Source organism: Macaca mulatta, chromosome 11, assembly GCF_049350105.2.
Source record: "Macaca mulatta isolate MMU2019108-1 chromosome 11, T2T-MMU8v2.0, whole genome shotgun sequence".
NCBI classification, from domain to species: domain Eukaryota; kingdom Metazoa; phylum Chordata; class Mammalia; order Primates; family Cercopithecidae; genus Macaca; species Macaca mulatta.
The window spans coordinates 42,408,685-42,434,094 of record NC_133416.1 but is presented as its reverse complement, the minus strand read 5'-3'; positions in this window follow the sequence as shown (position 1 = coordinate 42,434,094).

The window sequence follows — 25,410 nt, the reverse complement described above, 5'->3', positions numbered from 1 at the left end:
CAGAACACAAAGAAGTTTCTCAGAAAGCTTCTTTCTCTTTGTTATCGGAGGATATTTCCTTTGGCCTTATAGTCTTCAAAGGGATCCGAAATATCTGTTCTCAGATTCCACAGAAAGAAGGCTAGCAAAGAGATCCACGAAATACAGATGTAACTCTGTGAGATGAATTCACAGAACACTAAGCAGTTTCTCAGAAAGCTTCTTTCCAGATTTCATCTGAGGATATTTCCTTTTTCACCATAGCCCTGTAAGGGCTTCCAAATATCACTTTGCCAATTCCACAAGAACTGTCTTAGCGAAAGGCTTCTTGAGGGGAAAGCTGTAACTCTGTGAGATGATTTCACAGAACACAAAGAAGTTTCTCAGAAAGCTTCTTTCTCTTTGTTATCGGAGGATATTTCCTTTGGCCCTATAGTCTTCAAAGGGATCCGAACTATCTGTTCTCAGATTCCACAGAAAGAAGGCTAGCAAAGAGATCCACGAAATACATATGTAACTCTGTGAGATGAATTAACAGAACACTAAGCAGTTTCTCAGAAAGCTTCTTTCCAGATTTCATCTGAGGATATTTCCTTTTTCACCATAGCCCTCTAAGGGCTTCCAAATAGAACTTTGCCAATTCCACAAGAACTGTCTTAGCGAAAGGCTTCTTGAGGGGAAAGCTGTAACTCTGTGAGTTGATTTCACAGAACACAAAGAAGTTTCTCAGAAAGCTTCTTTCTCTTTGTTATCGGAGGGTATTTCCTTTGGCCCTATAGTCTTCAAAGGGATCCGAAATATCTGTTCTCAGATTCCACAGAAATAAGGCTAGCAAAGAGATCTACGAAATACAGATGGAACTCTTTGAGATGAATTCACAGAACACTATGCAGTTTCTCAGAAAGCTTCTTTCCAGATTTCATCTGAGGATATTTCCTTTTTCACCATAGCCCTCTATGGGCTTCCAAATATCACTTTGCCAATTCCACAAGAACTGTCTCAGCGAAAGGCTTCTTGAGGGGAAAGCTGTAACTCTGTGAGATGATTTCACAGAACACAAAGAAGTTTCTCAGAAAGCTTCTTTCTCTTTGTTATCGGAGGATATTTCCTTTGGCCCTATAGTCTTCAAAGGGATCCGAAATATCTGTTCTCAGATTCCACAGAAAGAAGGCTAGCAAAGAGATCCACGAAATACAGATGTAACTCTGTGACATGAATTCACAGAACACTAAGCAGTTTCTCAGAAAGCTTCTTTCCAGATTTCATCTGAGGATATTTCCTTTTTCACCATAGCCCTCTATGGGCTTCCAAATAGAACTTTGCCAATTCCACAAGAACTGTCTTAGCGAAAGGCTTCCTGAGGGGAAAGCTGTAACTCTGTGAGATGATTTCACAACACAAAGAAGTTTCTCAGAAATCTTCTTTCTCTTTGTTATCGGAGGATATTTCCTTTGGCCCTATAGTCTTCAAAGGGATCCGAAATATCTGTTCTCAGATTCCACAGAAAGAAGGCTAGCAAAGAGATCCACGAAATACAGATGTAACTCTGTGAGATGAATTCACAGAACACTAAGCAGTTTCTCAGAAAGCTTCTTTCCAGAATTCATCTGAGGATATTTCCTTTTTCACCATAGCCCTCTATGGGCTTCCAAATAGAATTTGCCAATTCCACAAGAACTGTCTTAGCGAAAGGCTTCCTGAGGGGAAAGCTGTAACTCTGTGAGATGATTTCACAGAACACAAAGAAGTTTCTCAGAAAGCTGCTTTCTCGTTGTTATCGGAGGATATTTCCTTTGGCCCTATAGTCTTCAAAGGGATCCGAAATATCTGTTCTCAGATTCCACAGAAATAAGGCTAGCAGAGATATCCACGAAACACAGATGTAACTCTGTGAGATGAATTCACAGAACACTAAGCAGTTTCTCAGAAAGCTTCTTTCCAGATTTCATCTGAGGATATTTCCTTTTTCACCATAGCCCTCTATGGGCTTCCAAATATCACTTTGCCAATTCCACAAGAACTGTCTTAGCGAAAGGCTTCTTGAGGGGAAAGCTGTAACTCTGTGAGATGATTTCACAGAACACAAAGAAGTTTCTCAGAAAGCTTCTTTCTCTTTGTTATCGGAGGATATTTCCTTTGGCCCTATGGTCTTCAAAGGGATCCGAAATATCTGTTCTCAGATTCCACAGAAAGAAGGCTAGCAAAGAGATCCTCGAAATACAGATGTAACTCTGTGAGATTAATTCACAGAACACTAAGCAGTTTCTCAGAAAGCTTTTTTCCAGATTTCATCTGAGGATATATCCTTTTTCACCATAGTTCTCTATGGGATTCCAGATAAAACTTTGCCAATTCCACAAGAACTGTCTTAGCAAAAGGCTTCTTGAGGGGAAAGCTGTAACTCGGTGACATGATTTCACAGAACACAAAGAAGTTTCTCAGAAAGCTTCTTTCTCTTTGTTATCGGAGGATATTTCCTTTGGCCCTATAGTCTTCAAAGGCATCCGAAATATCTGTTCTCAGATTCCACAGAGAGAAGGCTAGCAAAGAGATCCTCGAAATACAGATGTAACTCTGTGAGATGAATTCACAGAACACTAAGCACTTTCTCAGAAAGCTTCTTTCCAGATTTCATCTGAGGATATTTGCTTTTTCACCATAGCCCTCTATGGGCTTCCAAATATCACTTTGCCAATTCCATAAGAACTGTCTTAGCGAAAGGCTTCTTGAGGGGAAAGCTGTAACTCTGTGAGATGATTTCACAGAACACAAAGAAGTTTCTCAGAAAGCTTCTTTCTCTTCGTTATCGGAGGATATTTCCTTTGGCCCTATAGTCTTCAAAGGGATCCGAAATATCTGTTCTCAGATTCCACAGAAAGAAGGCTAGCAAAGAGATCCACGAAATACATATGTAACTCTGTGAGATGAATAAACAGAACACTAAGCAGTTTCTCAGAAAGCTTCTTTCCAGATTTCATCTGAGGATATTTCCTTTTTCACCATAGCCCTCCATGGGCTTCCAAATATCACTTTGCCAATTCCACAAGAACTGTCTTAGCGAAAGGCTTCTTGAGGGGAAAGCTGTAACTCTGTGAGTTGATTTCACAGAACACAAAGAAGTTTCTCAGAAAGCTTCTTTCGCTTTGTTATCGGAGGATATATCCTTTGGCCCTATAGTCTTCAAAGGAATCCGAAATATCTGTTCTCAGATTCCACAAAAAGAGGGCTAGCAAAGAGATCCACGAAATACAGATGTAACACTGTGAGATGAATTCACAGAACACTAAGCAGTTTCTCAGAAAGCTTCTTTCCAGATTTCATCTGAGGATATTTCCTTTTTCACCATAGCCCTCTAGGGGCTTCCAAATATCACTTTGCCAATTCCACAAGAACTGTCTTAGTGAAAGGCTTCTTGAGGGGAAAGCTGTAACTCTGTGAGATGATTTCACAGAACACAAAGAAGTTTCTCAGAAAGCTTCTTTCTCTTTGTTATCGGGGGATATATCCTTTGGCCCTATAGTCTTCAAAGGGATCAGAAATATCTGTTCTCAGATTCTAAAGAAATAAGGCTAGCAAGAGATCCACGAAATACAGATGTAACACGGTGAGATGAATTAACAGAACACTAAGCAGTTTCTCAAATAGCTTCTTTCCAGATTTCATCTGAGGATATTTCCTTTTTCACCATACCCCTCTATGGGCTTCCAAATATCACTTTCCCAATTCCACAAGAACTGTCTTAGCGAAAGGCTTCTTGAGGGGAAAGCTGTAACTCTGTGAGATGATTTCACAGAACACAAAGAAGTTTCTCAGAAAGCTTCTTTCTCTTTGTTATCGGAGGATATTTCCTTTGGCCCTATAGTCTTCAAAGGGATCCGAAATATCTGTTCTCAGATTCCACAGAAAGAAGGCTAGCAAAGAGATCCACGAAATACAGATGTAACTCTGTGAGATGAATTCACAGAACACTAAGCAGTTTCTCAGAAAGCTTCTTTCCAGATTTCATCTGAGGATATTTCCTTTTTCACCATAGCCCTCTATGGGCTTCCAAATAGAACTTTGCCAATTCCACAAGAACTGTCTTAGCGAAAGGCTTCCTGAGGGGAAAGCTGTAACTCTGTGAGATGATTTCACAACACAAAGAAGTTTCTCAGAAATCTTCTTTCTCTTTGTTATCGGAGGATATTTCCTTTGGCCCTATAGTCTTCAAAGGGATCCGAAATATCTGTTCTCAGATTCCACAGAAAGAAGGCTAGCAAAGAGATCCACGAAATACAGATGTAACTCTGTGAGATGAATTCACAGAACACTAAGCAGTTTCTCAGAAAGCTTCTTTCCAGATTTCATCTGAGGATATTTCCTTTTTCACCATAGCCCTCTATGGGCTTCCAAATAGAATTTGCAAATTCCACAAGAACTGTCTTAGCGAAAGGCTTCCTGAGGGGAAACCTGTAACTCTGTGAGATGATTTCACAGAACACAAAGAAGTTTATCAGAAAGCTTCTTTCTCTTTGTTATCGGAGGATATTTCCTTTGGCCCTATAGTCTTCAAAGGGATCCGAAATATCTGTTCTCAGATTCCACAGAAATCAGGCTAGCAAAGAGATCCACGAAATACAGATGTAACTCTGTGAGTGGAAGTCACACATCACAGAGCAGTTTCTCAGAAAGCTTCTTTCCAGATTTCATCTGAGGATATTTCCTTTTTCACCATAGCCCTCTATGGGATTCCAGATATAACTTTGCCAATTCCACAAGAACTGTCTTAGCGAAAGGCTTCTTGAGGGGAAAGCTGTAACTCTGTGAGATGATTTCACAAAACACAAAGAAGTTTCTCAGAAAGTTTCTTTCTCTTTGTTATCGGAGGATATTTCCTTTGGCCCTATAGTCTTCAAAGGGTTCCGAAATATCTGTTCTCAGATTCCACAGAAAGAAGGCTAGCAAAGAGATCCACGAAATACAGATGTAACTCTGTGAGATGAATTCACAGACACTAAGCAGTTTCTCAGAAAGCTTCTTTCCAGATTTCATCTGAGGATATTTCCTTTTTCACCATAGCCCTCTATGGGCTTCCAAATAGAACTTTGCCAATTCCACAAGAACTGTCTTAGCGAAAGGCTTCCTGAGGGGAAAGCTGTAACTCTGTGAGATGATTTCACAACACAAAGAAGTTTCTCAGAAAGCTTCTTTCTCTTTGTTATCGGAGGATATTTCCTTTGGCCCTATAGTCTTCAAAGGGATCCGAAATATCTGTTCTCAGATTCCACAGAAAGAAGGCTAGCAAAGAGATCCACGAAATACAGATGTAACTCTGTGAGATGAATTCACAGAACACTAAGCAGTTTCTCAGAAAGCTTCTTTCCAGATTTCATCTGAGGATATTTCCTTTTTCACCATAGCCCTCTATGGGCTTCCAAATATCACTTTGCCATTTCCAGAAGAACTGTCTTAGCGAAAGGCTTCTTGAGGGGAAAGCTGTAACTCTGAGATGATTTCACAGAACACAAAGAAGTTTCTCAGAAAGCTACGTTCTCTTTGTTATCGGAGGATATTTCCTTTGGCCCTATAGTCTTCAAAGGGATCCGAAATATCTGTTCTCAGATTCCACAGAAATAAGGCTAGCAAAGAGATCTACGAAACACAGATGGAACTCTGTGAGATGAATTCACAGAACACTAAGCAGTTTCTCAGAAAGCCTCTTTCCAGATTTCATCTGAGGATATTTCCTTTTTCACCATAGCCCTCTATGGGCTTCCAAATATCACTTTGCAAATTCCACAAGAACTGTCTTAGCGAAAGGCTTCTTGAGGGGAAAGCTGTAACTCTGTGAGATGATTTCACAGAACACAAAGAAGTTTCTCAGAAAGCTTCTTTCTCTTTGTTATCGGAGGATATTTCCTTAGGCCCTATGTTCTTCAGAGGCATCCGAAATATCTGTTCTCAGATTCCACAGAAAGAAGGCTAGCAAAGAGATCCTCGAAATACAGATGTAACTCTGTGAGATGAATTCACAGAACACTAAGCAGTTTCTCAGAAAGCTTCTTTCCAGATTTCATCTGAGGATATTTGCTTTTTCACCATAGCCCTCCAAGGGCTTCCAAATATCACTCTGCCAATTCCACAAGAACTGTCTTAGCGAAAGGCTTCTTGAGGGGAAAGCTGTAACTCTGTGAGATGATTTCACAGAACACAAAGAAGTTTCTCAGAGAGCTTCTTTCTCTTTGTTATCGGAGGATATTTCCTTTGGCCCTGTAGTCTTCAACGGGATCCGAAATATCTGTTCTCAGATTCCACAGAAAGAAGGCTAGCAAAGAGATCCACGAAACACAGATGTAACTCTGTGAGATGAATTCACAGAACACTAAGCAGTTTCTCAGAAAGCTTCTTTCCAGATTTCATCTGAGGATATTTCCTTTTTCACCATAGCCCTCTATGGGCTTCCAAATATCCCTTTGCCAATTCCACAAGAACTGTCTTAGCGAAAGGCTTCTTGACGGGAAAGCTGTAACTCTGTGAGATGATTTCACAGAACACAAAGAAGTTTCTCAGAAAGCTTCTTTCTCTTTGTTATCGGAGGATATTTCCTTTGGCCCTATGGTCTTCAAAGGGATCCAAAATATCTGTTCTCAGATTCCACAGAAAGAAGGCTAGCAAAGAGATCCACGAAATACAGATGTAACTCTGTGAGATGAATTCACAGAACACTAAACAGTTTCTCAGAAAGCTTCTTTCCAGATTTCATCTGAGGATATTTCCTTTTTCACCATAGCCCTCTATGGGCTTCCAAATAGAACTTTGCCAATTCCACAAGAACTGTCTTAGCGAAAGGCTTCCTGAGGGGAAAGCTGTAACTCTGTGAGATGATTTCACAGAACACAAAGAAGTTTCTCAGAAAGCTTCTTTCTCTTTGTTATCGGAGGATATTTCCTTTGGCCCTATACTTTCAAAGGGATCCGAAATATCTGTTCTCAGATTCCACAGAAATAAGGCTAGCAAAGAGATCTACGAAACACAGATGTAACTCTGTGAGATGAATTCACAGAACACTAAGCAGTTTCTCAGAAAGCCTCTTTCCAGATTTCATCTGAGGATATTTCCTTTTTCACCATAGCCCTCTATGGGCTTCCAAATATCACTTTGCCAATTCCACAAGAACTGTCTTAGCGAAAGGCTTCTTGAGGGGAAAGCTGTAACTCTGTGAGATGATTTCACAGAACACAAAGAAGTTTCTCAGAAAGCTTCTTTCTCTTTGTTATCGGAGGATATTTCCTTTGGCCCTATGTTCTTCAAAGGCATCCGATATATCTGTTCTCAGATTCCACAGAAAGAAGGCTAGCAAAGAGATCCTCGAAATACAGATGTAACTCTGTGAGATGAATTCACAGAACACTAAGCAGTTTCTCAGAAAGCTTCTTTCCAGATTTCATCTGAGGATATTTGCTTTTTCACCATAGCCCTCCATGGGCTTCCAAATATCACTTTGCCAATTCCACAAGAACTGTCTTAGCGAAAGGCTTCTTGAGGGGAAAGCTGTAACTCTGTGAGATGATTTCACAGAACACAAGGAAGTTTCTCAGAAAGCTTCTTTCTCTTTGTTATCGGAGGATATTTCCTTTGGCCCTATAGTCTTCAAAGGGATCCGAAATATCTGTTCTCAGATTCCACACAAAGAAGGCTAGCAAAGAGATACAAGAAATACAAATGTAACTCTGTGAGATGAATTCACAGAACACTAAGCAGTTTCTCAGAAAGCTTCTTTCCAGATTTCATCTGAGGATATTTCCTTTTTCACCATAGCCCTCTATGGGCTTCCAAATATCACTTTGCCAATTCCACAAGAACAGTCTTAGCGAAAGGCTTCTTGAGGGGAAAGCTGTAACTCTGTGAGATGATTTCACAGAACACAAAGAAGTTTCTCAGAAAGCTTCTTTCTTTTTGTTATCGGAGGATATTTCCTTTGGCCCTATAGTCTTCAAAGGTATCCGAAATATCTGTTCTCAGATTCCACAGAAATAAGGCTAGCAAAGAGATCTACGAAACACACATGTACCTCTGTGAGATGAATTCACAGAACACTAAGCAGTTTCTCAGAAAGCTTCTTTCCAGAATTCATCTGAGGATATTTCCTTTTTCACCATAGCCCTCTATGGGCTTCCAAATATCACTTTGCCAATTCCACAAGAACTGTCTTAGCGAAAGGCTTCTTCGGGGGAAAGCTGTAACTCTGTGAGGTGATTTCACAGAACACAAAGAAGTTTCTCAGAAAGCTTCTTTCTCTTTGTTATCGGAGGATATTTCCTTTGGCCCTATGGTCTTCCAAGGCATCCGAAATATCTGTTCTCAGATTCCACAGAAAGAAGGCTAGCAAAGAGATCCTCGAAATACAGATGTAACTCTGTGAGATGAATTCACAGAACACTAAGCAGTTTCTCAGAAAGCTTCTTTCCAGATTTCATCTGAGGATATTTGCTTTTTCACCACAGCCCTCCATGGGCTTCCAAATATCACTTTGCCAATTCCATAAGAACTGTCTTAGCGAAAGGCTTCTTTAGGGAAAAGCTGTAACTCTGTGAGATGATTTCACAGAACACAAAGAAGTTTCTCAGAAAGCTTCTTTCTCTTTGTTATCGGAGGATATTTCCTTTGGCCCTATAGTCTTCAAAGGGATCCGAAATATCTGTTCTCACATTCCACAGAAATAAGGCTAGCAAAGAGATCCACGAATTACAGATGTAACTCTATGAGATGAATTCACAGAACACTAAGCAGTTTCTCAGAAAGCTTCTTTCCAGATTTCATCTGAGGATATTTCCTTTTTCACCATAGCCCTCTATGGGCTTCCAAATATCACTTTGCCATTTCCAGAAGATCTGTCTTAGCGAAAGGCTTCTTGAGGGGAAAGCTGTAACTCTGTGAGATGATTTCACAGAACACAAAGAAGTTTCTCAGAAAGCTTCTTTCTCTTTGTTATCGGAGGATATTTCCTTTGGCCCTATAGTCTTCAAAGGGATCCGAAATATCTGTTCTCAGATTCCACAGAAATAAGGCTAGAAAAGAGATCTAAGAAACACAGATGGAACTCTGTGAGATGAATTCACAGAACACTAAGCAGTTTCTCAGAAAGCTTCTTTCCAGATTTCATCTGAGGATATTTCCTTTTTCACCATAGCCCTCTATGGGCTTCCAAATATCACTTTGCCAATTCCACAAGAACTGTCTTAGCGAAAGGCTTCTTGAGGGGAAAGCTGTAACTCTGTGAGATGATTTCACAGAACACAAAGAAGTTTCTCAGAAAGCTTCTTTCTTTTTGTTATCGGAGGATATTTCCTTTGGCCCTATAGTCTTCAAAGGGATCCGAAATATCTGTTCTCAGATTCCACAGAAAGAAGGCTAGGAAAGAGATCTACGAAACACAGATGTACCTCTGTGAGATGAATTCACAGAACACTAAGCAGTTTCTCAGAAAGCTTCTTTCCAGAATTCATCTGAGGATATTTCCTTTTTCACCATAGTCCTCTATGGGCTTCCAAATATCACTTTGCCAATTCCACAAGAACTGTCTTAGCGAAAGGCTTCTTCGGGGGAAAGCTGTAACTCTGTGAGGTGATTTCACAGAACACAAAGAAGTTTCTCAGAAAGCTTCTTTCTCTTTGTTATCGGAGGATATTTCCTTTGGCCCTATGGTCTTCCAAGGCATCCGAAATATCTGTTCTCAGATTCCACAGAAAGAAGGCTAGCAAAGAGATCCTCGAAATACAGATGTAACTCTGTGAGATGAATTCACAGAACACTAAGCAGTTTCTCAGAAAGCTTCTTTCCAGATTTCATCTGAGGATATTTGCTTTTCCACCACAGCCCTCCATGGGCTTCCAAATATCACTTTGCCAATTCCACAAGAACTGTCTTAGCGAAAGGCTTCTTTAGGGAAAAGCTGTAACTCTGTGAGATGATTTCACAGAACACAAAGAAGTTTCTCAGAAAGCTTCTTTCTCTTTGTTATCGGAGGATATTTCCTTTGGCCCTATAGTCTTCAAAGGGATCCGAAATATCTGTTCTCACATTCCACAGAAATAAGGCTAGCAAAGAGATCCACGAATTACAGATGTAACTCTATGAGATGAATTCACAGAACACTAAGCAGTTTCTCAGAAAGCTTCTTTCCAGATTTCATCTGAGGATATTTCCTTTTTCACCATAGCCCTCTATGGGCTTCCAAATATCACTTTGCCATTTCCAGAAGAACTGTCTTAGCGAAAGGCTTCATGAGGGGAAAGCTGTAACTCTGTGAGATGATTTCACAGAACACAAAGAAGTTTCTCAGAAAGCTTCTTTCTCTTTGTTATCGGAGGATATTTCCTTTGGCCCTATAGTCTTCTAAGGCATCCGAAATATCTGTTCTCAGATTCCACAGAAATAAGGCTAGCAAAGAGATCTACGAAACACAGATGGAACTCTGTGAGATGAATTCACAGAACACTAAGCAGTTTCTCAGAAAGCTTCTTTCCAGATTTCATCTGAGGATATTTCCTTTTTCACCATAGCCCTCTATGGGCTTCCAAATATCACTTTGCCAATTCCACAAGAACTGTCTCAGCGAAAGGCTTCTTGAGGAGAAAGCTGTAACTCTGTGAGATGATTTCACAGAACACAAAGAAGTTTCTCAGAAAGCTTCTTTCTCTTTGTTATCGGAGGATATTTCTTTGGCCCTATGGTCTTCAAAGGGATCAGAAATATCTGTTCTCAGATTCCAGAGAAAGAAGGCTAGCAAAGAGATCCTCGAAATACAGATGTGACTCTGTGAGATGAATTCACAGAACACTAAGCAGTTTCTCAGAAAGCTTCTTTCCAGATTTCATCTGAGGATATTTCCTTTTTCACCATAGCCCTCTATGGGCTTCCAAATAGAACTTTGCCAATTCCATAAGAACTTTCTTAGCGAAAGGCTTCCTGAGGGGAAAGCTGTAACTCTGTGAGATGATTTCGCAGAACACAAAGAAGTTTCTCAGAAAGCTTCTTTCTCTTTGTTATCGGAGGATATTTCCTTTGGCCCTATAGTCTTCAAAGGGATCCGAAATATCTGTTCTCAGATTCCACAGAAAGAAGGCTAGCAAAGGGATCTACGAAACACAGATGGAACTCTGTGAGATGAATTCACAGAACACTAAGCAGTTTCTCAGAAAGCTTCTTTCCAGATTTCATCTGAGGATATTTCCTTTTTCACCATAGCCCTCTATGGGCTTCCAAATATCACTTTGCCAATTCCACAAGAACTGTCTCAGCGAAAGGCTTCTTGAGGAGAAAGCTGTAACTCTGTGAGATGATTTCACAGAACACAAAGAAGTTTCTCATAAAGCTTCTTTCTCTTTGTTATCGGAGGATATTTCTTTGGCCCTATGGTCTTCAAAGGGATTAGAAATATCTGTTCTCAGATTCCAGAGAAAGAAGGCTAGCAAAGAGATCCTTGAAATACAGATGTGACTCTGTGAGATGAATTCACAGAACACTAAGCAGTTTCTCAGAAAGCTTCTTTCCAGATTTCATCTGAGGATATTTCCTTTTTCACCATAGCCCTCTATGGGCTTCCAAATAGAACTTTGCCAATTCCACAAGAACTGTCTTAGCGAAAGGCTTCCTGAGGGGAAAGCAGCAACTCTGTGAGATGATTTCACAGAACACAAAGAAGTTTCTCAGAAAGCTTCTTTCTGTTTGTTATCGGAGGATATTTCTTTTGGCCCTATAGTCTTCAAAGGGATCCGAAATATCTGTTCTCAGATTCCACAGAAAGAAGGCTAGCAAAGAGATCCACGAAATACAGATGTAACTCTGTGAGATGAATTCACAGAACTCTAAACAGTTTCTCAGAAAGCTTCTTTCCAGATTTCATCTGAGGATATTTCCTTTTTCACCATAGCCCTCTATGGGCTTCCAAATAGAACTTTGCCAATTCCACAAGAACTGTCTTAGCGAAAGGCCTCCTGAGGGGAAAGCTGTAACTCTGTGAGATGATTTCACAGAACACAAAGAAGTTTCTCAGAAAGCTTCTTTCTCTTTGTTATCGGAGGATATTTCCTTTGGCCCTATAGTCTTCAAACGGATCCGAAATATCTGTTCTCAGATTCCACAGAAATAAGGCTAGCAAAGAGATCTACGAAACACAGATGTAACTCTGTGAGATGAATTCACAGAACACTAAGCAGTTTCTCAGAAAGCCTCTTTCCAGATTTCATCTGAGGATATTTCCTTTTTCACCATTGCCCTCTATGGGCTTCCAAATATCACTTTGCCAATTCCACAAGAACTGTCTTAGCGAAAGGCTTCTTGAGGGGAAAGCTGTAACTCTGTGAGATGATTTCACAGAACACAAAGAAGTTTCTCAGAAAGCTTCTTTCTCTTTGTTATCGGAGGATATTTCCTTTGGCCCTATAGTCTTCAAAGGCATCCGAAATATCTGTTCTCAGATTCCACAGAAAGAAGGCTAGCAAAGAGATCCTCGAAATACAGATGTGACTCTGTGAGATGAATTCACAGAACACTAAGCAGTTTCTCAGAAAGCTTCTTTCCAGATTTCATTTGAGGATATTTCCTTTTTCACCATAGCCCTCTATGGGCTTCCAAATAGAACTTTGCCAATTCCACAAGAACTGTCTTAGCGAAAGGCTTCCTGAGGGGAAAGCTGCAACTCTGTGAGATGATTTCACAGAACACAAAGAAGTTTCTCAGAAAGCTTCTTTCTCTTTGTTATCGGAGGATATTTCTTTTGGCCCTATAGTCTTCAAAGGGATCCGAAATATCTGTTCTCAGATTCCACAGAAAGAAGGCTAGCAAAGAGATCCACGAAATACAGATGTAACTCTGTGAGATGAATTCACAGAACTCTAAACAGTTTCTCAGAAAGCTTCTTTCCAGATTTCATCTGAGGATATTTCCTTTTTCACCATAGCCCTCTATGGGCTTCCAAATAGAACTTTGCCAATTCCACAAGAACTGTCTTAGCGAAAGGCTTCCTGAGGGGAAAGCTGTAACTCTGTGAGATGGTTACACAGAACACAAAGAAGTTTCTCAGAAAGCTTCTTTCTCTTTGTTATCGGAGGATATTTCCTTTGGCCCTATAGTCTTCAAAGGGATCCGAAATATCTGTTCTCAGATTCCACAGAAATAAGGCTAGCAAAGAGATCTACGAAACACAGATGTAACTCTGTGAGATGAATTCACAGAACACTAAGCAGTTTCTCAGAAAGCCTCTTTCCAGATTTCATCTGAGGATATTTCCTTTTTCACCATAGCCCTCTATGGGCTTCCAAATATCACTTTGCCAATTCCACAAGAACTGTCTTAGCGAAAGGCTTCTTGAGGGGAAAGCTGTAACTCTGTGAGATGATTTCACAGAACACAAAGAAGTTTCTCAGAAAGCTTCTTTCTCTTTGTTATCGGAGGATATTTCCTTTGGCCCTATAGTCTTCAAAGGGATCCGAAATATCTGTTCTCACATTCCACAGAAATAAGGCTAGCAAAGAGATCCACGAATTACAGATGTAACTCTATGAGATGAATTCACAGAACACTAAGCAGTTTCTCAGAAAGCTTCTTTCCAGATTTCATCTGAGGATATTTCCTTTTTCACCATAGCCCTCTATGGGCTTCCAAATATCACTTTGCCATTTCCAGAAGAACTGTCTTAGCGAAAGGCTTCATGAGGGGAAAGCTGTAACTCTGTGAGATGATTTCACAGAACACAAAGAAGTTTCTCAGAAAGCTTCTTTCTCTTTGTTATCGGAGGATATTTCCTTTGGCCCTATAGTCTTCAAAGGCATCCGAAATATCTGTTCTCAGATTCCACAGAAATAAGGCTAGCAAAGAGATCTACGAAACACAGATGGAACTCTGTGAGATGAATTCACAGAACACTAAGCAGTTTCTCAGAAAGCTTCTTTCCAGATTTCATCTGAGGATATTTCCTTTTTCACCATAGCCCTCTATGGGCTTCCAAATATCACTTTGCCAATTCCACAAGAACTGTCTCAGCGAAAGGCTTCTTGAGGAGAAAGCTGTAACTCTGTGAGATGATTTCACAGAACACAAAGAAGTTTCTCAGAAAGCTTCTTTCTCTTTGTTATCGGAGGATATTTCTTTGGCCCTATGGTCTTCAAAGGGATCAGAAATATCTGTTCTCAGATTCCAGAGAAAGAAGGCTAGCAAAGAGATCCTCGAAATACAGATGTGACTCTGTGAGATGAATTCACAGAACACTAAGCAGTTTCTCAGAAAGCTTCTTTCCAGATTTCATCTGAGGATATTTCCTTTTTCACCATAGCCCTCTATGGGCTTCCAAATAGAACTTTGCCAATTCCATAAGAACTTTCTTAGCGAAAGGCTTCCTGAGGGGAAAGCTGTAACTCTGTGAGATGATTTCGCAGAACACAAAGAAGTTTCTCAGAAAGCTTCTTTCTCTTTGTTATCGGAGGATATTTCCTTTGGCCCTATAGTCTTCAAAGGGATCCGAAATATCTGTTCTCAGATTCCACAGAAAGAAGGCTAGCAAAGGGATCTACGAAACACAGATGGAACTCTGTGAGATGAATTCACAGAACACTAAGCAGTTTCTCAGAAAGCTTCTTTCCAGATTTCATCTGAGGATATTTCCTTTTTCACCATAGCCCTCTATGGGCTTCCAAATATCACTTTGCCAATTCCACAAGAACTGTCTCAGCGAAAGGCTTCTTGAGGAGAAAGCTGTAACTCTGTGAGATGATTTCACAGAACACAAAGAAGTTTCTCAGAAAGCTTCTTTCTCTTTGTTATCGGAGGATATTTCTTTGGCCCTATGGTCTTCAAAGGGATTAGAAATATCTGTTCTCAGATTCCAGAGAAAGAAGGCTAGCAAAGAGATCCTTGAAATACAGATGTGACTCTGTGAGATGAATTCACAGAACACTAAGCAGTTTCTCAGAAAGCTTCTTTCCAGATTTCATCTGAGGATATTTCCTTTTTCACCATAGCCCTCTATGGGCTTCCAAATAGAACTTTGCCAATTCCACAAGAACTGTCTTAGCGAAAGGCTTCCTGAGGGGAAAGCAGCAACTCTGTGAGATGATTTCACAGAACACAAAGAAGTTTCTCAGAAAGCTTCTTTCTCTTTGTTATCGGAGGATATTTCTTTTGGCCCTATAGTCTTCAAAGGGATCCGAAATATCTGTTCTCAGATTCCACAGAAAGAAGGCTAGCAAAGAGATCCACGAAATACAGATGTAACTCTGTGAGATGAATTCACAGAACTCTAAACAGTTTCTCAGAAAGCTTCTTTCCAGATTTCATCTGAGGATATTTCCTTTTTCACCATAGCCCTCTATGGGCTTCCAAATAGAACTTTGCCAATTCCACAAGAACTGTCTTAGCGAAAGGCTTCCTGAGGGGAAAGCTGTAACTCTGTGAGATGGTTACACAGAACACAAAGAAGTTTCTCAGAAAGCTTCTTTCTCTTTGTTATCGGAGGATATTTCCTTTGGCCCTATAGTCTTCAAAGGGATCCGAAATATCTGTTCTCAGATTCCACAGAAATAAGGCTAGCAAAGAGATCTACGAAACACAGATGTAACTCTGTGAGATGAATTCACAGAACACTAAGCAGTTTCTCAGAAAGCCTCTTTCCAGATTTCATCTGAGGATATTTCCTTTTTCACCATAGCCCTCTATGGGCTTCCAAATATCACTTTGCCAATTCCACAAGAACTGTCTTAGCGAAAGGCTTCTTGAGGGGAAAGCTGTAACTCTGTGAGATGATTTCACAGAACACAAAGAAGTTTCTCAGAAAGCTTCTTTCTCTTTGTTATCGGAGGATATTTCCTTTGGCCCTATAGTCTTCAAAGGGATCCGAAATATCTGTTCTCACATTCCACAGAAATAAGGCTAGCAAAGAGATCCACGAATTACAGATGTAACTCTATGAGATGAATTCACAGAACACTAAGCAGTTTCTCAGAAAGCTTCTTTCCAGATTTCATCTGAGGATATTTCCTTTTTCACCATAGCCCTCTATGGGCTTCCAAATATCACTTTGCCATTTCCAGAAGAACTGTCTTAGCGAAAGGCTTCATGAGGGGAAAGCTGTAACTCTGTGAGATGATTTCACAGAACACAAAGAAGTTTCTCAGAAAGCTTCTTTCTCTTTGTTATCGGAGGATATTTCCTTTGGCCCTATAGTCTTCAAAGGCATCCGAAATATCTGTTCTCAGATTCCACAGAAATAAGGCTAGCAAAGAGATCTACGAAACACAGATGGAACTCTGTGAGATGAATTCACAGAACACTAAGCAGTTTCTCAGAAAGCTTCTTTCCAGATTTCATCTGAGGATATTTCCTTTTTCACCATAGCCCTCTATGGGCTTCCAAATATCACTTTGCCAATTCCACAAGAACTGTCTCAGCGAAAGGCTTCTTGAGGAGAAAGCTGTAACTCTGTGAGATGATTTCACAGAACACAAAGAAGTTTCTCAGAAAGCTTCTTTCTCTTTGTTATCGGAGGATATTTCTTTGGCCCTATGGTCTTCAAAGGGATCAGAAATATCTGTTCTCAGATTCCAGAGAAAGAAGGCTAGCAAAGAGATCCTCGAAATACAGATGTGACTCTGTGAGATGAATTCACAGAACACTAAGCAGTTTCTCAGAAAGCTTCTTTCCAGATTTCATCTGAGGATATTTCCTTTTTCACCATAGCCCTCTATGGGCTTCCAAATAGAACTTTGCCAATTCCATAAGAACTTTCTTAGCGAAAGGCTTCCTGAGGGGAAAGCTGTAACTCTGTGAGATGATTTCGCAGAACACAAAGAAGTTTCTCAGAAAGCTTCTTTCTCTTTGTTATCGGAGGATATTTCCTTTGGCCCTATAGTCTTCAAAGGGATCCGAAATATCTGTTCTCAGATTCCACAGAAAGAAGGCTAGCAAAGGGATCTACGAAACACAGATGGAACTCTGTGAGATGAATTCACAGAACACTAAGCAGTTTCTCAGAAAGCTTCTTTCCAGATTTCATCTGAGGATATTTCCTTTTTCACCATAGCCCTCTATGGGCTTCCAAATATCACTTTGCCAATTCCACAAGAACTGTCTCAGCGAAAGGCTTCTTGAGGAGAAAGCTGTAACTCTGTGAGATGATTTCACAGAACACAAAGAAGTTTCTCAGAAAGCTTCTTTCTCTTTGTTATCGGAGGATATTTCTTTGGCCCTATGGTCTTCAAAGGGATTAGAAATATCTGTTCTCAGATTCCAGAGAAAGAAGGCTAGCAAAGAGATCCTTGAAATACAGATGTGACTCTGTGAGATGAATTCACAGAACACTAAGCAGTTTCTCAGAAAGCTTCTTTCCAGATTTCATCTGAGGATATTTCCTTTTTCACCATAGCCCTCTATGGGCTTCCAAATAGAACTTTGCCAATTCCACAAGAACTGTCTTAGCGAAAGGCTTCCTGAGGGGAAAGCAGCAACTCTGTGAGATGATTTCACAGAACACAAAGAAGTTTCTCAGAAAGCTTCTTTCTCTTTGTTATCGGAGGATATTTCTTTTGGCCCTATAGTCTTCAAAGGGATCCGAAATATCTGTTCTCAGATTCCACAGAAAGAAGGCTAGCAAAGAGATCCACGAAATACAGATGTAACTCTGTGAGATGAATTCACAGAACTCTAAACAGTTTCTCAGAAAGCTTCTTTCCAGATTTCATCTGAGGATATTTCCTTTTTCACCATAGCCCTCTATGGGCTTCCAAATAGAACTTTGCCAATTCCACAAGAACTGTCTTAGCGAAAGGCCTCCTGAGGGGAAAGCTGTAACTCTGTGAGATGATTTCACAGAACACAAAGAAGTTTCTCAGAAAGCTTCTTTCTCTTTGTTATCGGAGGATATTTCCTTTGGCCCTATAGTCTTCAAAGGGATCCGAAATATCTGTTCTCAGATTCCACAGAAATAAGGCTAGCAAAGAGATCTACGAAACACAGATGTAACTCTGTGAGATGAATTCACAGAACACTAAGCAGTTTCTCAGAAAGCCTCTTTCCAGATTTCATCTGAGGATATTTCCTTTTTCACCATAGCCCTCTATGGGCTTCCAAATATCACTTTGCCAATTCCACAAGAACTGTCTTAGCGAAAGGCTTCTTGAGGGGAAAGCTGTAACTCTGTGAGATGATTTCACAGAACACAAAGAAGTTTCTCAGAAAGCTTCTTTCTCTTTGTTATCGGAGGATATTTCCTTTGGCCCTATACTCTTCAAAGGCATCCGAAATATCTGTTCTCAGATTCCACAGAAAGAAGGCTAGCAAAGAGATCCTCGAAATACAGATGTGACTCTGTGAGATGAATTCACAGAACACTAAGCAGTTTCTCAGAAAGCTTCTTTCCAGATTTCATTTGAGGATATTTCCTTTTTCACCATAGCCCTCTATGGGCTTCCAAATAGAACTTTGCCAATTCCACAAGAACTGTCTTAGCGAAAGGCTTCCTGAGGGGAAAGCTGCAACTCTGTGAGATGATTTCACAGAACACAAAGAAGTTTCTCAGAAAGCTTCTTTCTCTTTGTTATCGGAGGATATTTCTTTTGGCCCTATAGTCTTCAAAGGGATCCGAAATATCTGTTCTCAGATTCCACAGAAAGAAGGCTAGCAAAGAGATCCACGAAATACAGATGTAACTCTGTGAGATGAATTCACAGAACTCTAAACAGTTTCTCAGAAAGCTTCTTTCCAGATTTCATCTGAGGATATTTCCTTTTTCACCATAGCCCTCTATGGGCTTCCAAATAGAACTTTGCCAATTCCACAAGAACTGTCTTAGCGAAAGGCTTCCTGAGGGGAAAGCTGTAACTCTGTGAGATGATTACACAGAACACAAAGAAGTTTCTCAGAAAGCTTCTTTCTCTTTGTTATCGGAGGATATTTCCTTTGGCCCTATAGTCTTCAAAGGGATCCGAAATATCTGTTCTCAGATTCCACAGAAATAAGGCTAGCAAAGAGATCTACGAAACACAGATGTAACTCTGTGAGATGAATTCACAGAACACTAAGCAGTTTCTCAGAAAGCCTCTTTCCAGATTTCATCTGAGGATATTTCCTTTTTCACCATAGCCCTCTATGGGCTTCCAAATATCACTTTGCCAATTCCACAAGAACTGTCTTAGCGAAAGGCTTCTTGAGGGGAAAGCTGTAACTCTGTGAGATGATTTCACAGAACACAAAGAAGTTTCTCAGAAAGCTTCTTTCTCTTTGTTATCGGAGGATATTTCCTTTGGCCCTATAGTCTTCAAAGGCATCCGAAATATCTGTTCTCAGATTCCACAGAAAGAAGGCTAGCAAAGAGATCCTCGAAATACAGATGTAACTCTGTGAGATGAATTCACAGAACACTAAGCAGTTTTTCATAAAGCTTCTTTCCAGATTTCATCTGAGGATATTTGCTTTTTCACCATAGCCCTCCATGGGCTTCCAAATATCACTTTGCCAATTCCACAAGAACTGTATTAGCGAAAGGCTTCTTGAGGGGAAAGCTGTAACTCTGTGAGATGATTTCACAGAACACAAAGAAGTTTCTCAGAAAGCTTCTTTCTCTTTGTTATCAGAGGATATTTCCTTTGGCCCTATAGTCTTCAAAGGGATCCGAATTATCTGTTCTCACATTCCACAGAAAAAAGGCTAGCAAAGAGATCCACGAAATACAGATGTAACTCTGTGAGATGAATTCACAGAACACTAAGCAGTTTCTCAGAAAGCTTCTTTCCAGATTTCATCTGACGATATTTCCTTTTTCACCATAGCCCTCTATGGGCTTCCAAATAGAACTTTGCCAATTCCACAAGAACTGTCTTAGCGAAAGGCTTCCTGAGGGGAAAGCTGTAACTCTGTGAGATGATTTCACAGAACACAAAGAAGTTTCTCAGAAAGCTTCTTTCTCTTTGTTATCGGAGGATATTTCCCTTGGCCCTATAGTCTTCAAAGGGATCCGAAATATCTGTTCTCAGATTCCACAGAAATAAGGCTAGCAAAGAGATCTACGAAACACAGATGGAACTCTGTGAGATGAATTCACAGAAAACTAAGCAGTTTCTCAGAAAGCTTCTTTCCAGATTTCATCTGAGGATATTTCCTTTTTCACCATAGCCCTCTACGGGCTTCCAAATATCACTTTACCAATTCCACAAGAACTGTCTCAGCGAAAGGCATCTTCAGGAGAAAGCTCTAACTCTGTGAGATGATTTCACAGAACACAAAGAAGTTTCTCAGAAAGCTTCTTTCTCTTTGTTATCGGAGGATATTTCCTTTGGCCCTATGGTCTTCAATGGGATCAGAAATATCTGTTCTCAGATTCCACAGAAAGAAGGCTAGCAAAGAGAACCTCGAAATACAGATGTAACTCTGTGAGATGAATTCACAGAACACTAAGCAGTTTTTCATAAAGCTTCTTTCCAGATTTCATCTGAGGATATTTGCTTTTTCACCATAGCCCTCCATGGGCTTCCAAATATCACTTTGCCAATTCCACAAGAACTGTATTAGCGAAAGGCTTCTTGAGGGGAAAGCTGTAACTCTGTGAGATGATTTCACAGAACACAAAGAAGTTTCTCAGAAAGCTTCTTTCTCTTTGTTATCGGAGGATATTTCCTTTGGCCCTATAGTCTTCAAAGGGATCCGAATTATCTGTTCTCACATTCCACAGAAAAAAGGCTAGCAAAGAGATCCACGAAATACAGATGTAACTCTGTGAGATGAATTCACAGAACACTAAGCAGTTTCTCAGAAAGCTTCTTTCCAGATTTCATCTGAGGATATTTCCTTTTTCACCATAGCCCTCTATGGGCTTCCAAATAGAACTTTGCCAATTCCACAAGAACTGTCTTAGCGAAAGGCTTCTTGAGGGGAAAGCTGTAACTCTGTGAGATGATTTCACAGAACACAAAGAAGTTTCTCAGAAAGCTTCTTTCTCTTTGTTATCGGAGGATATTTCCTTTGGCCCTAGAGTCTTCAAAGGCATCCGAAATATCTGTTCTCAGATTCCACAGAAAGAAGGCTAGCAAAGAGATCCTCGAAATACAGATGTAACTCTGTGAGATGAATTCACAGAACACTAAGCAGTTTCTCAGAAAGCTTCTTTCCAGATTTCATCTGAGGATATTTGCTTTTTCACCATAGCCCTCCATGGGCTTCCAAATAGCACTTTGCCAATTCCACAAGAACTGTCTTAGCGAAAGGCTTCTTGAGGGGAAAGCTGTAACTCTGTGAGATGATTTCACAGAACACAAAGAAGTTTCTCAGAAAGCTTCTTTCTCTTTGATATCGGAGGATATTTCCTTTGGCCCTATAGTCTTCAAAGGGATCCGAAATATCTGTTCTCAGATTCCACAGAAAGAAGGCTAGCAAAGAGATCCACGAAATACAGATGTAACTCTGTGAGATGAATTCACAGAACACTAAGCAGTTTCTCAGAAAGCTTATTTCCAGATTTCATCTGAGGATATTTCCTTTTTCACCATAGCCCTCTATGGGCTTCCAAATATCACTTTGCCAATTCCACAAGAACTGTCTTAGCGAAAGGCTTCCTGAGGGGAAAGCTGTAACTCTGTGAGATGATTTCACAGAACACAAAGAAGTTTCTCAGAAAGCTTCTTTCTCTTTGTTATCGGAGGATATTTCCTTTGGCCCTATAGTCTTCAAAGGGATCCGAAATATCTGTTCTCAGATTCCACAGAAATAAGGCTTGCAAAGAGATCTACGAAACACAGATGGAACTCTGTGAGATGAATTCACAGAACACTAAGCAGTTTCTCAGAAAGCTTCTTTCCAGATTTCATCTGAGGATATTTCCTTCTTCACCATAGCCCTCTATGGGCTTCCAAATATCACTTTGCCTATTCCACAAGAACTGTCTCAGCGAAAGGCTTTTTGAGGGGAAAGCTGTAACTCTGTGAGATGATTTCACAGAACACAAAGAAGTTTCTCAGAAAGCTTCTTTCTCTTTGTTATCGGAGGATATTTCCTTTGGCCCTATAGTCTTCAAAGGGATCCGAAATATCTGTTCTCAGATTCCACAGAAAGAAGGCTAGCAAAGAGATCCACGAAATACAGATGTAACTCTGTGAGATGAATTCAAAGAACACTAAGCAGTTTCTCAGAAAGCTTCTTTCCAGATTTCATCTGAGGATATTTCCTTTTTCACCATAGCCCTCTATGGGCTTCCAAATAGAACTTTGCCAATTCCACAAGAACTGTCTTAGCGAAAGGCTTCCTGTGGGGAAAGCTGTAACTCTGTGAGATGATTTCACAGAACACAAAGAAGTTTCTCAGAAAGCTTCTTTCTCTTTGTTATCGGAGGATATTTCCTTTGGCCCTATAGTCTTCAAAGGGATCCGAAATATCTGTTCTCAGATTCCACAGAAAGAAGGCTAGCAAAGAGATCCTCGAAATACAGATGTAACTCTGTGAGATGAATTCACAGAACACTAAGCAGTTTCTCAGAAAGCTTTTTTCCAGATTTCATCTGAGGATATTTGCTTTTTCACCATAGGCCTCCATCGGCTTCCAAATATCACTTTGCCAATTCCACAAGAACTGTCTTAGCGAAAGGCTTCTTGAGGGGAAAGCTGTAACTCTGAGAGATGATTTCACAGAACACAAAGAAGTTTCTCAGAAAGTTTCTTTCTCTTTGTTATCGGAGGATATTTCCTTTGGCCCTAGAGTCTTCAAAGGGATCCGAAATATCTGTTCTCAGATTCCACAGAAAGAAGGCTAGCAAAGAGATCCACGAAATACAGATGTAACTCTGTGAGATGAATTCACAGAACACTAAGCAGTTTCTCAGAAAGCTTATTTCCAGATTTCATCTGAGGATATTTCCTTTTTCACCATAGCCCTCTATGGGCTTCCAAATATCACTTTGCCAATTCCACAAGAACTGTCTTAGCGAAAGGCTTCCTGAGGGGAAAGCTGTAACTCTGTGAGATGATTTCACAGAACACAAAGAAGTTTCTCAGAAAGCTTCTTTCTCTTTGTTATCGGAGGATATTTCCTTTGGCCCTATAGTCTTCAAAGGGATCCGAAATATCTGTTCTCAGATTCCACAGAAATAAGGCTTGCAAAGAGATCTACGAAACACAGATGTAACTCTGTGAGATGAATTCACAGAACACTAAGCAGTTTCTCAGAAAGCTTCTTTCCAGATTTCATCTGAGGATATTTCCTTTTTCACCATAGCCCTCTATGGGCTTCCAAATATCACTTTGCCAATTCCACAAGAACTGTCTCAGCGAAAGACTTTTTGAGGGGAAAGCTGTAACTCTGTGAGATGATTTCAAAGAACACAAAGAAGTTTCTCAGAAAGCTTCTTTCTCTTTGTTATCGGAGGATATTTCCTTTGGCCCTATAGTCTTCAAAGGGATCCGAAATATCTGTTCTCAGATTCCACAGAAAGAAGGCTAGCAAAGAGATCCACGAAATACAGATGTAACTCTGTGAGATGAATTCAAAGAACACTAAGCAGTTTCTCAGAAAGCTTCTTTCCAGATTTCATCTGAGGATATTTCCTTTTTCACCATAGCCCTCTATGGGCTTCCAAATAGAACTTTGCCAATTCCACAAGAACTGTCTTAGCGAAAGGCTTCCTGTGGGGAAAGCTGTAACTCTGTGAGATGATTTCACAGAACACAAAGAAGTTTCTCAGAAAGCTTCTTTCTCTTTGTTATCGGAGGATATTTCCTTTGGCCCTATAGTCTTCAAAGGGATCCGAAATATCTGTTCTCAGATTCCACAGAAAGAAGGCTAGCAAAGAGATCCTCGAAATACAGATGTAACTCTGTGAGATGAATTCACAGAACACTAAGCAGTTTCTCAGAAAGCTTTTTTCCAGATATCATCTGAGGATATATCCTTTTTCAACATAGCCCTCCATGGGATTCCAGATATCACTTTGCCAATTCCACAAGAACTGTCTTATCGAAAGGCTTCTTGAGGGGAAAGCTGTAACTCTGTGACATGACTTCACAGAACACAACGAAGTTTCTCAGAAAGCTTCTTTCTCTTTGTTATCGGAGGATATTTCCTTTGGCCCTATAGTCTTCAAAGGGATCCGAAATATCTGTTCTCAGATTCCACAGAAAGAAGGCTGGCAAAGAGATCCACGAAATACAGATGTAACTCTGTGAGATGAATTCACAGAACACTAAGCAGTTTCTCAGAAAGCTTCTTTCCAGATTTCATCTGAGGATATTTCCTTTTTCACCTTAGCCCTCTATGTGCTTCCAAATATCACTTTGCCAATTCCACAAGAACTGTCTCAGCGAAAGGCTTTTTGAGGGGAAAGCTGTAACTCTGTGAGATGATTTCACAGAACACAAACAAGTTTCTCAGAAAGCTTCTTTCTCTTTGTTATCGGAGGATATTTCCTTTGGCCCTATAGTCTTCAAAGGGATCCGAAATATCTGTTCTCAGATTCCACAGAAAGAAGGCTAGCAAAGAGATCCACGAAATACAGATGTAACTCAGTGAGATGAATTCACAGAACACTAAGCAGTTTCTCAGAAAGCTTCTTTCCAGATTTCATCTGAGGATATTTCCTTTTTCACCATAGCCCTCTATGGGCTTCCTAATATCACTTTGCCAATTCCACAAGAACTGTCTTAGCGAAAGGCTTCCTGAGGCGAAAGCTGTAACTTTGTGAGATGATTTCACAGAACACAAAGAAGTTTCTCAGAAAGCTTCTTTCTCTTTGTTATCGGAGGATATTTCCTTTGGCCCTATAGTCTTCAAAGGGATCCGAAATATCTGTTCTCAGATTCCACAGAAAGAAGGCTAGCAAAGAGATCCACGAAATACAGATGTAACTCTGTGAGATGAATTCACAGAACACTAAGCAGTTTCTCAGAAAGCTTCTTTCCAGATTTCATCTGAGGATATTTCCTTTTTCACCATAGCCCTCTATGGGCTTCCAAATAGAACTTTGCCAATTCCACAAGAACTGTCTTAGCGAAAGGCTTCCTGAGGGGAAAGCTGTAACTCTGTGAGATGATTTCACAGAACACAAAGAAGTTTCTCAGAAAGCTTCTTTCTCTTTGTTATCGGAGGATATTTCCTTTGGCCCTATAGTCTTCAAAGGGATCCGAAATATCTGTTCTCAGATTCCACAGAAAGAAGGCTAGCAAAGAGATCTACGAAACGGAGATGTAACTCTGTGAGATGAATTCACAGAACACTAAGCAGTTTCACAGAAAGCTTCTTTCCAGATTTCATCTGAGGATATTTCCTTTTTCACCATAGCCCTCTATGGGCTTCCAAATATCACTTTGCCAATTCCACAAGAACTGTCTTAGTGAAAGGCTTCCTGAGGGGAAAGCTGTAACTCTGTGAGGTGATTTCACAGAACACAAAGAAGTTTCTCAGAAAGCTTCTTTCTCTTTGTTATCG